The sequence below is a fragment of the Papio anubis genome, chromosome 2 (genome assembly GCF_008728515.1).
Source record: "Papio anubis isolate 15944 chromosome 2, Panubis1.0, whole genome shotgun sequence".
Classification (NCBI taxonomy): domain Eukaryota; kingdom Metazoa; phylum Chordata; class Mammalia; order Primates; family Cercopithecidae; genus Papio; species Papio anubis.
The window spans coordinates 120,368,562-120,379,047 of record NC_044977.1 but is presented as its reverse complement, the minus strand read 5'-3'; the positions used below and the strand labels follow the sequence as shown (position 1 = coordinate 120,379,047).

The window sequence follows — 10,486 nt, the reverse complement described above, 5'->3', positions numbered from 1 at the left end:
TCAATTAAACCTCTTTCCTCTAAAAATTACCCAGTCTTCGGTATGACTTTATTAGCAGCATGAGAACAGGCTAATAAAGACACAAACACAAGCACAAGGGCAGGCAAGGGCCAAGATTGGATTCTAGGACTGAGGAACACTGTGGGTACAGAGCAGAAGTGCAGCTGCCAGAATGGGGACCCAAGCAAGGGTGATCTTATTTTGAGCAGTACCTCCTTGTGTCACCCAGTCTTGGTTTTAGAGACTTGGAAAGTAAGCCTGTAAATGGAAACAGGCCAGCCAGAGAGGGGAAAAGGGAACTGGGAAGCAGGCCAGGCTCCAGTCACCAGGTGGTTCTAATTACCACCTAGATAAATCCCCCTCAAGTCCTTCCCTCCTCCCTCTACAGCTTCACCGCTGTGCTTGTTCAGGCTCCCAGCTTCAGCTTTACCTCCTCCTGAAAGCCATCTCTCTTTCCCAGTAAAGGCCTGGTTCCTACAGTTCCTAAATCCCAGGAGTTCTCAACTTTGACTGTGTCCAAATGGATAATTTTTATTTTTTTATTTTTTTATTTTTTTTACTTTAAGTTTCGGGATACATGTGCAGAATGTGCAGGTTTGGTACACAGATATACATGTGCCATAGTAGTTTGCTGCACCTATCAATTTTTCATCTAAGTTTTAAGTCCCGCATGCATTAGGTATTTGTCCTAATGCTCTTCTTCCTCTTCCCCCTCCCAGTCCCTGACAGACCCCATTGTGTGTTGTTCTCCTCCCTATGTCCATGGGTTCTCATTTTTCAACTCCCACTTATGAGTGAGAACATGCGGTATTTGGTTTTCTGTTCCTGTGTTAGTTTGCTGAGAATGATGGCTTCCAGCTTCATCCTTGTCTCTGCAAAGGACATGATCTCATTCTTTTTTATGGCTGTGTAGTATTCCATGGTGTATATGTGCCACATATTCTTTATCCAGTCTATCATTGATGGGCATTTGTGTTGGTTCCAAGTTTTTGCTATTATAAGTAGTGCTGCAATAAACATATGTGTGTGTGTGTCTTTATAGTAGAATGATTTATAATTATTTGGGTATATACTCATTAAAGGAATTGCTGGGTCAAATGGTATTTCTGGTTCTAGATCCTTGACAATTCACCACACGGTCTTCCACAATGGTTGAACTAATTTACATTCCCACCAGCAGTGTAAAAGCATCCCTCTTTCTCCATAGCCTTGCCAGCATCTGTTGTTTCCTGACTTTTTAATAATCACCATTCTGACTGGCATGAGATGGTATCTCATTGTGGTTTTGATTTGCATTTCTCTAATGACCAGTGATGATGAGCTTTTTTTCATGTTTGTTGGCTGCATAAATGTCTTTTTTTTTTTTAATTGTACTTTAAGTTCTAGGGTACATGTGCACAATGTGCAGGTTTGTTACATATGTATACATGTGCCATGTTGCTGTGCTGCACCCATTAATAAATGTCTTCTTTTGAGAAGTGTCTGTTCATATCTTTGGCCACTCTTTGATGGGGTTGTTTGTTTGTTTCTTGTAAATTTGTTTAAGAAATTTACAAGATTGTAAATGTAGATTGTGGATATCAGATCTTTGTCAGATGGGTAGATTGCAAAGTTTTTCTCCTATTCTATAGGTTGCCTGTTCACTCTGCAGATAGTTTCTTTTGCTGTGCAGAAGCTCCTTTGTTTAGTTAGATTCCATTTGTCAATTTTGGCTTTTGTTGCAATTGCTTTTGGTGTTTTATTCATGAAATCTTTGCCCATGCCTATGTCCTGAATGGTATTGTCTAGGTTTTCTTCTAGCGTTTTTATAATTTCAGGTTTTACATTTAAGTCTTTAATCCATCTTGAGTTAATTTTTGGATAAGGTGTAAGGAAGGGATCCAGTTTCAGTTTTCTACATATGACTAGACAGTTTTCCCAGCACCATTTATTAAACAGGGAATCCTTTCCCTGTTCGTGTTTCTGTCAGGTCTGTCAAAGATTAGATGGTATAGATGTGTGGTGTTATTTCTGAGGCCTCTGTTCTGTTCCATTGGTCTATATATCTGTTTTGGTACCAGTACCATGCTGTTTTGGTTACTGTAGCCTTGTAGTATGGTTTGAAGTCAGGTAACATAATGCCTCCAGCTTTGTTCTTTTTGCTTAGGATGGTCTTGGTTATATGGGCTCTTTTTTTTGTTCCATATGAAATTAAAAGTAGTTTCTTTTTTTTAATTCTGTGAAGAAAGTCAATGGTAGCTTGATGGGATTCCCAGTGACGGGAATAGCATTGAATCTATAAATTACTTTGGGCAATATGGCCATTTTCATTGATTCTTCCTATCCAGGAGCATGGAATGTTTTTCCATTTGTTTGTGTCCTCTCTTATTTCCTTGAGCAGTGGTTTGTAGTTCTCCTTGAAGAAGTCCTTCACATCTTTTGTAAGTTGTATTCTCAGGTATTTTATTCTCTTTGTAGCAACTGTGAATGGGAGTTCATTCATGATTTGGTTCTCTGCTTGTCTATTGTTGGTGTATAGAAATTCTTATAATTTTTACACATTGATTTTGTATCTTGAGACTTTGTTGAAGTTGCTTATCAGCTTAAAGAGTTTTTGGGCTGAGACACTGGGGTTTTCTAAATACACAATCATGTCATCTGCAAACACAGATGATTTGACTTCCTCTCTTCCTATTTGAATATGCATTGTTTCTTTCTCTTGCCTGATTGCCCTGGCCAGAACTTCCAATACTATGTTGAATAGGAGTGGTGAGAGACAGCATTCCTGTCTTGCACTGGTTTTCAAAGGGAATACTTCCAGTTTTTGCCCATCCAGTATAATATTGGCTATGGGTTTGTCATAAATAGCTCTTATTATTTTGAGATACGTTCCATCAATACCTAGTTTATTGAGAGTTTTTAGCATGAAGGGATGTTGAATTTTATCAAAGGCCTTTTCTACATCTATTGAGATAATCGTGTGGTTTTTTGTTTGTTTGTTTGTTTGTTTGTTTGTTTTTGAGATGGAGTCTCGCTCTGTTGCCCAGGCTGGAGTGCAGTGGTGCTATCTGGGCTCACTGCAGGCTCCACTCCCTGGGTTCATGCCATTCTCCTGCCTCAGCCTCCCGAGTAGCTGGGACTACAGGCACCCACCACCTCGCCCAGCTAATTTTTTTTTTTTTTTGTATTTTTAGTGGAGACGTGCTTTCACCATGTTAGCCAGGATGGTCTTGATTTCCTGACCTTGTGATCCGCCTGCCTCGGCCTCCCAAAGTGCTGGGATTACAGGTGTGAGCCACCACACCCAGCCAATCATGTGGTTTTTGTCATTGGTTCTGTTTATGTGATGGATTACATTTATTAATTTGCATATGTTGGACCAGCCTTGCATCCCAGGGATGAAGCCGACTTGATCATGGTGGATAAGCTTTTTAATGTACTGCTGGATTCAGTTTGCCAGTATTTTATTGAGGATTTTCACATCAATGTTCATCAGGGATATTGGCCTGAAATTTTCTTTTTTTGTTGTGTCTGTGCCAGGCTTTGGTATCAGGATGATGATGGCCTCATAAGATGAGTTAGGGAGGAGTCCCTCTTTTTCTATTGTTTGGAATAGTTTCAGAAGGAATGGTACCAGCTCCTCTTTGTACCTCTGGTCGAATTCAGCCATGAATCCATCTGGTTCTGGGCTTTTTTTGGTTGGTCAGCTATTAATTAGTGCCTCAATTTCAGAACTTGTTATTGGTGTATTCAGGAATTCGACTTCCTCCTGGTTTAGTTTTTGGAGGGTGTATGTGTTCAGGAATTCATCCATTTCTTTTATATTTTCTAGTTTATTTGCACAGAGGTGTATATAGTATTCTCTGATGATAGTTTGTATTTCTGTGGGATCAGTGATGATATCCCCTTTATCATTTTTTATTGAGTCTATTTGATTCTTCTCTCTTTTCTTCTTTATTAGTCTGGCTAGCCATCTATCTCTTTTGTTAATCTTTTCAAAAAACCAGCTCCTGGATTCATTGATTTTTTGAAGGGTTTTTCATGTCTCCATCTCCTTCAGTTCTGCTCTGATCTTAGTTATTTCTTGTCTTCGGCTAGCTTTTGAATTTGTTTGCTCTTGCTTCTCTAGTTCTTTTAATTGTGATGTTAGGGTGTTGATTTTAGATCTTTCCCACTTTCCCATGTGGGCATTTAGTGCTATAAATTTCCCTCTTAACACTGCTTTAGCTGTGTCCCAGAGATTCTGGTACATTGTCTCTGTGTTCTCATTGGTTTCAAATAACTTCTTGATTTCTTCCTTAATTTCGTTATTTACTCGGGAATCATTCAGAAGCAGGTTGTTCAATTTCCATGTAGTTGTGCAGTTTTGAGTGAGTTTCTTAATCCTGAGTTCTAATTTGATTGCAGTGTGGTCTGAGGGACTATTTGTTATGATTTCCATTCCTTTGCACTTGCTGGGGAGTGTTTTACTTCCAATTATGTGGATAATTTTACAATAAGTGCTATGTGGCACTGAGAAGAATGTATATTCTGTTGATTTGGGGTGCAGAGTTCTAAAGATGTCTATTAGGTACACTTGGTCCAGAGCTGAGTTCAAGTCCTGAATATCTTTGTTAATTTTCTGTCTCATTGATCTTTCTAATATTGACAGTGGAGTGTTAAAGTCTCCCACTATTAATGTGTGGGAGCCTTAGTCTCTTTGTAGGTCTCTTAGAACTGGTTTTATGAATCTGGGTGCTCCTATATTGGGTGCATATATATTTAGGATAGTTAGCTCTTGTCGTTGAATTGATCCCTTTACCACTATGTAATGCCCTTGTTTTGTCTTTTTTGATCTTTGTTGGTTTAAAGCCTATTTTATCAGAGACTAGTATTGCAACTTGCTTTTTTTTTCTCTCTTCATTTGCTTGACAAATATTCCTCCATCCCTTTATTTTGAGCCTGTGTATGTCTTTGCATGTGAGATGGGTGTCCTGAATACAGCATATGGATGGGTCTTGACTCTTTATCTGATTTGCCAGTCTGTGTCTTTTAACTGGGGCATTTAGCCCATACTTAAGGTTAATATTATTATGTGTGAATTTGATCCTGCCAGTATGATGCTAGCTAGTTATTTTGCCCATTATTTGGTGCAGTTTCTTCATAGTGTCATTGGTCTTTATATTTTGGTGTGCTTTTGCAGTGGCCAGTACCCGTTTTTCCTTTCCATAATGAGTGCTTCCTTCAGTAGCTCTTGTAAGGCAGGCACAGTGGTGACAAAAGCCCTCAGCATTTGCTTGTCTGTAAAGGATTTTATTTCTCCTTCGCTCATGAAGCTTAGTTTGGGTAGATATGAAATTCTGGGTTGAAAATTCTTTTCGTTAAGAATGTTGAGTACTGGCCCCCACTCTCTTCTGGCTTGTAGGGTTTCTGCAGAGCAGTCCACTGTTATTCTGATGGCTTCTCTTTGGAGGTAACCTGACCTTTTTCTCTGGCTGCCTTTAACAGTTTTTCCTTCCTTTCAACCTTGGAGACTCTGACAGTTATGTGTCTTGGTGTTGATCTTCTTATGGAGCATCTTAGTAGTGTTCTCTGTATTTCCTGTATTTGAATGTTGGCCTCTCTTGCTAGGCTGGGGAAGTTATGCTGAGTAATATCCTGAAGTGTGTTTTCCAACTTGGTTCCATTCTCCTTGTCACGTTCAGGTACACCAGTCAATCATAGGTTTGGTCTTTTCACATAGTCCCATACTTCTTGGAGGCTTTGCTCATTCCTTTTCATTCTTTTTTCTCTACTCTCATCTGCATGCCTTATTTCAGCAAGATGGTATTCAATCTCTGATATCTTTTCTTCCACTTGATCAATTTGGCTATTGATACTCAGGTATGCTTCACGGGGTTCTTGTACTATGTTTTTCAGCTCCATCAGGTCATCTATGTTCCTCTCTAAACTGGTTATTCTAGTCAGCCGTTTCTGTAACCTTTCATCAAATTTCTTAACTTCCGTGCTTTGGATTAGAACATGCTCCTTTAGCTAAGAGGAGTTTGTCATTACCCACCTTCTGAAGCCTACTTCTGTCAATTCATCAATCTAATTCTCCATCCAGTTTTGTGCCCTTGCTGGAGAGGAGTTGTGATCATTTGGAGTAGAAGAGGCATTCTGGCTTTTGGAATTTTCAGAGTTTTGCACTGGTCTTTCCTCATCTTCCTGGATTTATCTACCTTTGGTCTTTGAGGCTGATTACCTTTGAATGGGGTTTTTGTGTGGGGGTCTTTTTTGTTGTTTTTGTTGTTGTTGTTGCTTTCTGTTTGTTAGTTTTTCTTCTAACAGTCAGGCCCCTCTTCTGCAGGTCTGCTGCAGTTTGCTGGAGGTTCACTCCAGACAGTGTTTGCCTGAGTATCGCCAGTGGAGGCTGCAAAACAGCAAAGATTGCTGCCTGCTTCTTTCTCTGAAAGCTTCATCCCAGAGGAGCACCTGCCAGATGCCAGTTGGAGCTCTCCTGTATGAGGTGTCTGTCGACCCCTGTCGGGAGGTCTCTCCTAGTCAGGAGGCTCGGGGGCCAGGGACCCACTTGAGGAGGCAGTTTGTCCCTTAGCAGAGCTGGTGTGCTGTGCTGGGAGGATCTCCCTTGTCAGGATCAGCTGCTCTCTTGAGAGCCAGCAGGTAGGAAAGATTAAATCTGCTGAAGCAGTGCCTACAGTCACCCCTCCCCCCAGGTGCTCTGGCCCAGTAGATGAGTTTTATCTGTAAGCCCCTGATGGGGGCTGCTGCATTTCCTGTAGAGATGCCCTGCCTAGTGACAGGAATCTAGAGAAGCAGTCTGGCCACAGCCACTTTGCCATGTTGTGGTGAATTCTGCCCAGTCGAAACCTCCCAGTCTCCTTAGCATTGTCAGGGGAAAACTGCCTACTAAAGTCTCAGTGATGGTGGATACCCCTCTGCTCACCAAGCTCCATCATCCCAGGTCAACTCCAGACTTCTATGCTGGCAGCGAGAATTTCAAGCCAGTGGTTCTTGGCTTGCTGGACTTTGTTGGAGTGGGACCCGCTGAGTGAGACCACTTGGCTCCCTAACTTCAGGCCCCTTTCCAGGGGAGTGGATGGTTTCCTGTCTCACTGGGGTTCTAGGCGCCACTGGAGTATGAAAAAACTCCTGTGGCTAGCTTGGTGCCTGCCTAAACAGCCACCCAATTTTGTGCTTGAAACTCAGGACTCTGGCAGTGTAGGTTCACAAAGGAATCTATTAATCTGTGGATTGCAAAGATCTGTGGGTAAAGCATAGTACCAGGGGTGGGTAGCACTGTCCCTCATGGCTTCCCTTGGCTGGGGGAGGGAGGTCCCCAGGCTCCTTGCACTTCCCAGGTAAAGCCATGCCCCACCCTGCTTCTGCTCGCTCTCTGTGGGTTGCACCCACTGCCTAACCAGTTCCATGAGATGAACTGGTACCTCATTTGGAAATGCAGAAATCACCCGCCTTCTGCATTGGTCTCTCTGGGAGCTGCAGATCAGAGATGTTCCCATTCGGCTATCTTGGCCCTTACCCAAATGGAGAATTTTTTAAACTACTGATGCCAAGGCCCCACTCCAGACTGATTAAATCAGCAGGTCTGTCCTATGCATGCTAATGTATTTGGCTGATGTCATGATGTCTGCATCTTATTTTCCAAAGCATTATGTGTGTGTTTATATTTCTATATCTATCTATTTAAATGTTACTATGTATATAAATATGTGTGTTGTACTATTATTCCACATTTTCTGTATGTTTGACATTTTTCAAAATAAAGATTGAGAAAAAATGATGAGTATCTGCAGGATTGTCTGGGTCATCTGTCTTCACAAAGTTTCTGTGTGGTGCTCCTGTCCAGAGCTAGCGAGGTTGAGGGCACTTACCATTTGACACACTGCTTTGACTCTGACTCCCCTAGGAGACTGTCCTATCCTGAGGACAGGGGCCTCATGTGTCTCAGAACTTTGCATTCCCCTATCCCCCAGCCCTAGAATGTGCCTGGCATATAGTGGGCATTGAATACATACTTCTTGAGCATAACCAAAAGGAAGTTACATTCAGGGCAGATAGGTGAATATGTATTTATTATTCTTTCAATCAATCAATCAATCTTTTGTCACTTATGGAGTGCCTATTGTTTCATGCATGTTTTAGGCACAGTGGATCATCTAATGATCTGCAAGGTTTCTCACTCTTGCCAGTATGCAGATTTTGGCCCAGATAATTCTTTGTTGTAGGGGGCTGTCCTGTGCATTGTAGGATGCTTAGCAGCATTTTTTATCTTTGCCCACTAGATGATAGTAGCGACATACCTCCAACCTCACAAGTTGTGTTAATCAAAACTTTCTCCAGACACTACCAAATGTCCTCTGGGAGCAAAATTTTAACCTCCAGTTAAAAAGCACTGATCTGTAAGACAGCCTGCCTTTAAAAAATCTGAACAGTAATGAAGGAAACAGATATATATACACGTGTGTGTGTGTGTGTGTGTGTGTGCAATGAAAGATAAGATGTGTGAAGGACTGTAATGTATCAGAATGTTATGAAGCATAAGAAGAGAAAAAGTTAATTCCATTTGGAGGCATTTGGGAAGACATTATTGTAAGCACTGGGTTTGGGTTTTAGTAGCTTTGTGGATGGGAAGCTCTTTCAATGTAATTTCCTTTCCTAAGCTTCTGCCAGCTTACGTCTATACAGCCTGTGGTCACCTGTGGCATCTTCTGAACCTTGTTTCTTAGACGAAGAAACTGAATCCAAGCGAGTTTGGATTACTTGAGGTAAGAGGTGGTTTACAATACAGACCTTGGAACCAGACTGCCTGGCTTTGAATTCTAGTTCTACCAATTTCCAGTTGTGAGCTTAGGGCTTGTGATTTCACCTCTTAACACCTCAGTGTCCATATATGGAAAATGGAGCTAATAATAGCTTCTATCATCTCATAGAGTTTTAGTTAGAAATTTACATGTGTCAAATGTTTAGAACAGCACCTGGCCTCCATATATACATAAAAAACTATAGAAGTGTTTGCTACTATCACTATTGTTACCAGAGCCATCCAGCAACTTGATGGCTGAGGTGAAGTGATAAATCGGATCTGCAGTCTCCTGGCCCAGGGTTTTCTCCACTGCAAAGTCTTTTTGCTATTTGAGCAAAAAGAAATCAGTGATGGCTCAACTGGCACCACTGGGAAAGGCACACCCCATGAGCACCATTCTCTGTTTAAACTTCACCATCCAATAGAAATATTATTCAAGTCACATATATAGATTTTCTAGTAGCCACATGAAAAAAGAAAAATGGATGAAATTAATTTTAGTAATACATTTTATTTTTGCCCAATATATAAAAATATTAACATTTCAATATGTAATCAATAAAAATTATTAATGAGATGTTTACATTGTTTTTTTCCATACTAAGTCTAGGAATCCAGAGTGTACACACACAGCATATCTCAAGGAGCCACTTTTCAAGTGCTCAATAGGCGCACGTGGCTACCATACTGGAGAGTACAGATTTTCTAAACACTGCAAAGGGCTTTCACAGTGGCTGGACATTCATATTATTTCTGACTATGCCTAGGGGATGATAAATCAGAGCAAACAGTAAAAGTCTTCTTGAGTTTTTTGCAGGACACTGGACGCTCTCCCTCTCCCTCTCCCTTCTTCTTCTTCTAGAAAGCCAGCTGATTATTGCTTTGGGGGCAGGCAACTCAGAAGCTCTTGGTGGGGCGGGTCCGCGTCCTCTTCACCATCACAGGCTTCTGGCTGCGCAGGATGGCGCTGGCCTTGCTGATGGCAGTCATGGCAGGTCAGGACGGTACTTGTTCTTGCAGATCATGTGTCTGACGCTGCTGAGCTTGGCGAGAGCTTTCTTGTTGATAACGGTCCGCACACAGAAGGCGGCAGGCGTCCGCTGGCCGCATCTCCGCCCATGACCACCAGAACACCTTGCCATTGGCTGCCGGCGCCACGCCCACAGTCTTGCAGCGAATCAGACCGTTGTAGCGGAAGGCGTTGCGGGCCTTCAAGTTATTGGGCTCGGTGCTGTAGGTCTGCTTATTCCTCTTGATCAGGAAACCGGGGCAGTTCCGCACGACCATCCATTGTAGACGCACAGACATGGCGGCGGCTCCTCGCCCAGTGAAGGCCGTAGACCGAAGGAGCTGGATCCTCTTCTTGCTTGTTCCTATCCCAACCTCAACAAAATAAGGCGACTATATATTTTTAAATGGTAGTTCATTCATTCATTAACCTTTCCAACCTTGATTTAACTTGAGTACAGCTTTCAATAAATCATGACACAACAGTTCCAGATGCCACCCCTCAAGATGTTCAGAGGCACATACGTAACCTCTGTAAGCCCTGAGCTCCTGCTTACCCTGCCAGATGAAGCCGTGACACCTCTTTCCATGGCAAGCTTGGAACCTCCTGCTCTGACTCTGCTGGTGGTGACCTCAGATTGCCTCCTAGGTCCTCCTGAGTGAGCCAGCATCATCTGCTCCTCTACCACCCCAGGA

At 42.1% G+C, this 10,486-nt stretch overlaps 1 pseudogene; it reads right to left on the bottom strand.

Moving 5' to 3' along the window:
* Positions 1-9,283: 9,283 nt before the first annotated feature.
* Positions 9,284-10,090, bottom strand: LOC103882192 (annotated as a pseudogene).
* Positions 10,091-10,486: the final 396 nt, after the last annotated feature.